This window comes from Moschus berezovskii, chromosome 3, assembly GCF_049115385.1.
Source record: "Moschus berezovskii isolate FMDL1 chromosome 3, NW_MosBer_1.0, whole genome shotgun sequence".
NCBI lineage: Eukaryota > Metazoa > Chordata > Mammalia > Artiodactyla > Moschidae > Moschus > Moschus berezovskii.
In genome coordinates this window covers 80651925-80656052 of record NC_142462.1, presented here as the reverse complement: position 1 = coordinate 80656052, position 4128 = coordinate 80651925, and the positions used below count along the sequence as shown (strand labels likewise).

General features: G+C 46.6%; 1 pseudogene; it reads left to right on the top strand.

Annotated features, from left to right (window-relative positions):
- The first annotated feature begins 908 nt into the window (after nt 1-908).
- Nucleotides 909-3886, top strand: LOC129551951 (nucleotide triphosphate diphosphatase NUDT15 pseudogene; annotated as a pseudogene).
- The last annotated feature ends 242 nt before the right edge of the window (nt 3887-4128 follow it).

Sequence of the window (4128 nt, the reverse complement as noted above, 5' to 3'; positions counted from 1 at the left end):
ACTGTAGGATTCAATCCCTGGGTCAGGAAGTTCCCCTGCGGAAGGAAATGACAGCCCACTCCAATATTCTTGCCTGAAAAATTACATACACAGAGGAGCCTGGTGCGCTACAGTCCATGGGGTTGCAAAAGTGTCATACACAGCTTAGTGTCTGAATAACAACAACTATAGGGTTCAGCTCTCCTGGGCACGTCTGCTGAACCAGCAGCACAGGTGGGCCTCGTTGGGGCCTTTGACAAGCTTGTTAAGAAGCTCCTGGGAAACAGTGCTAGTTCTGTGCATTGCTAGAATTAAGAAATATTGGAGGTTTCTGAAGCCCAGGTGAGGGGAATAATGGAATCTGCAGGGTGGGGAGGTTTGAAGAGCTCTTTAGAGAGAACTTATCCTAAGGAAAGATGAGTACTTAAAGAGACCATTAAGTAGCCGTTGGAGAGGGTTGGCACTAAGGTTTGAATGTATATGCCCCCTTCATGATGGGGATTAGTGCCTTTATAAAAGAGGCCACACAGAACTCCCTAGCCCCTTTTGCCATGGGAGAACTGTGAAAAGACAGTCCTCTATGAACCAGAAAGAGGGCCCTCTGCAAAACCTCAGAATCCCTGGAACTATGAAAAGCAAATTTCTATTGTTTATAAGCCATCCAGTTTATGGTATTTTTGTTACAACAGCCCGACAGTCGAAGGACAGACATGGACTCCTAATGCAAGACAAGAGCTGTGGCTTGAATCTATTGCCTCCTCTTCAGATCTGTGTCTGAGTCTAGGAGAAAAAAGCTGAGTGAAAACATCGAGGTGTTTCTTGATAAACCAAGAAGGACACAGCTGTCCTGCTTTGGGACACTTTCCTGAGAGTCTCAGGTTCTCTTCCATTCCTGTAATATTATGGTGTGACCACAGCACGTGACCACCATGAGAGTGGACTTCTGTATCCAGCAGAGCAGTCCAGAGCAGTGGCCTGTCAGCTGGGGGCACAGTGCGGAGTGAGGAGCCTATAGTGCAGAGGCCACAGACAGATAGGATGGCCACTCCCTTGGGATGAAAGGAGATTGGGGAGGAGGTTCCAGCAGAGTCCCATGGTCACCTGGCTGTAGTGCACAGGACAGACACCTTCTGGGGATGTTCAGTGGCAGTGGGCAGTGAGACGGTGGCTTCTCAAGGGACCAGAGGTGCCGCATAAGCAGACAGAAGCACTAGGCCGGCAAAGTGTAGGTAGAGAGATGACTGTGGCCTCAGAGACAGCTGAGTCCTAGAGACACTTGGGTTAGAGGGAGAAAAGGGATAAAGGGGAGATCTTCAGTCTCACTTGTGAATTTCATAATAGAGCTGGGATTTTAACATCGGTCTGTCTGATTCTTGTTATTTTTTAGTCGGTAAGTTGTGTCCAACTCTTTTGCAAACCCCATGGATTATAACCTACCAGGCTCCTCTGTCCATGGGATTTCCCAGGCAAGAATACTGGAGTGGGTTGACATTTCCTTCTCCAGGGAATCTACCCAACCCAGGGATCAAAATCGCGTCTCCTGCATTGGCAGGTGGGTTCTTTATCACTGAACCATCTGGGAAGTCCCTGTCTGATTCCAGGCCCTGCTTTCAGTTCAGTTTAGTTCAGTTAAATCGCTCGGTTGTGTCCAGCACTTTGCGACCCTATGGTCTGCAGCACACCAGGCCTCCCTGTCCATGACCAACTCCTGGAGTTTCCTCAAACTCATGTCCATCCAGTTGGTGATGCCATCCAACCATCTCATCCTCTGTCATCCCCTTCTCCTCCTGCCCTCAATCTTTCCCAGCATCAGGGTCTTTTCCAATGAATTAACTCTTCGCATCAGTTTCAGCTTCAGCATCAGTCCTTCCAATGAATATTCAGGACTGATTTCCTTTAGGATTGACAGGCCCTACTTTATTCAAGGAGATCCAACCAGTCCATTCTAAAGGAGATCAATCCTGGATGTTCATTGGAGGGACTGATGCTAAAGCTGAAACTGCAATACTTTGGCCACCTCATGCGATGAGTTGACTCACTGGAAAAGACGCTGATGCTGGGAAAGGTTGGGGGCGGGAGGAGAAGGGGATGACGGAGAACGAGATGGCTGGATGGCATCACCGACTCTGTGGACATGAGTTTGAGTGTACTCCAGGAGTTGGTGATGGACAGGGAGGCCTGGCGTGCTGTAATTCATGGGGTCGCGGAGAGTCGGACACGACTGAGCGACTGAACTGAACTGAACTTTATTCATCACTAAGCACCACTGCTCCAAGCAAAATTATTAGTGCAGCATGTGGTCCCAAGCCAGGCCCTGTGCTTGAATGTCTTATTCTACCACATGAAAGAACAAGGAGTCGAAATTCATCTTCTAAATAATGAAATAAAATCTGCATGCAATTTTAAAAATTATTTACCAATAATGTCAAGATGCACAAAAGCTATTTGTGCTGGGAACTGGTGTGTTAAAGAAACAAGGAAAGCAGATCCAGTAGATTCATAGCCACTGATGCTGGGAATTAATAGAAGTGACCCTATTACCTGGTGTCCAGGTCCTCCTCCATGACCCTCCCTTTTGACCCTCCGTGCTCAGTCCAGGCCCAGTCTCCATGCTACCCCTTACACCCAGCTGGGAGTTTTGAAAAATCTCAGGCACTCTGCCTGCACTGGGCCAGTTTTATCAGCATCTCCAGGTGTGGGACTCAGGCTTCAGGAATTTTTAAAGCTGTCCATGTGATTCCACTCTGCAGTTCAAGCTCAGAATTCTGCTCCAGGATCTCTGCAGACCTTGGGAAGAAGGGTTGAAGGAAGTTTTGCCCAGCATTGTGCTCTGGGGGTCCGGTGACTTGGCAGCACGTCTAGGGGCTCACCCCCATCCCCCCTCACCGAACAACACTGTGTGCCGGGCTGCCTGGCCCGCATCTACAGATGGCTTCACTGGTAAGAGGACAACTTTTTCTAATGGGACCTTTATAACACCGTGGGCTTTGTGCAGTGATTATGTGTGGGTTAAGGTGGGTTCTTGCCCAGAGAATCCCAGGGACGGGGGAGCCTGGTGGGCTGCTGTCTATGGGGTCGCACAGAGTCGGACACGACTGAAGCAACTTAGCAGCAGCAGCAGCAGGGGTCCAATCTGAGATCAAATCCTGGCTCTGCCTCTTACTAGCTGTGTCTTTTAAGTTATATAAATTCCTTAAACCTCCATCAACTTCCAATTTTTTTTTAAATTAATGTAATACCACCAATGTGATAAATTTATGGTAAAGAGTAAATATAATAATGAATAATCTTAACATTTGTGTCAGATATTATATGCTCTTTTACATGGTACATCTTCTCTCTAAATTTTATTAAAGTATAGTTGATTTAAAATGCTGTGTTTTGGTGGAGCCGCGGGGGCAGTGCCCGGGGGTCGGAGTGGGTGTCGTGGTGACCAGCGGCAGGCATCCTTTCTGTGTCCTCCTGGGGAGGAGGAAAGGGTCGGTCGAAGCCGGCAGTTTCCAGCTTCCCGGGGGCCACTTGGAGTTCGGTGAAAGCTGGGAAGAATATGCTCAAAGGAAAACCTGAGAAGAAGCAGCTCTTCACCTGAAAAACATTCGCTTTGCCTTGGTTGTGAATTCTTTCATTGAGAAAGAGAATTACCATTATGTCACTATTTTAATGAAAGGAGAGGTGGACCTGACTCATGATTGAGAACCAAAGAATGTAGAGCCTGAAAAGAATGAAAGTTGGGAGTGGGTTCCTTGGGAAGAATTTCCTCCCCTGGACCAGTTTTTCTGGGCCCTACGTTGTTTAAAAGAACAAGGCTACGATCCTTTTAAAGAAGATTTGGATCATCTGGTAGGATATAAAGGAAGTCACCTAGAGGTGAACAGGGAGATTCACTGAGTTGTTCTTTTTTTTAATGGATTGGCCAAAAAGTTCACTTAGGTTTTTTTTGTATAATGACTATAGTCGTGCTTAGTTGTCTCAAACTTCATTTAAAACAATTTTGTGAGATTGTACTGTGACACCTGTCACAGCAATGTGCATTTTTTAAAAGAAACTCATCAAAATTGGTGAATTTGGGGGTAGCCATTTTAATATTGAAGATGGAAGATAAAAAGCAACAATTTCAGCATATTATGCTTGATTATTACAAGAAAGGTA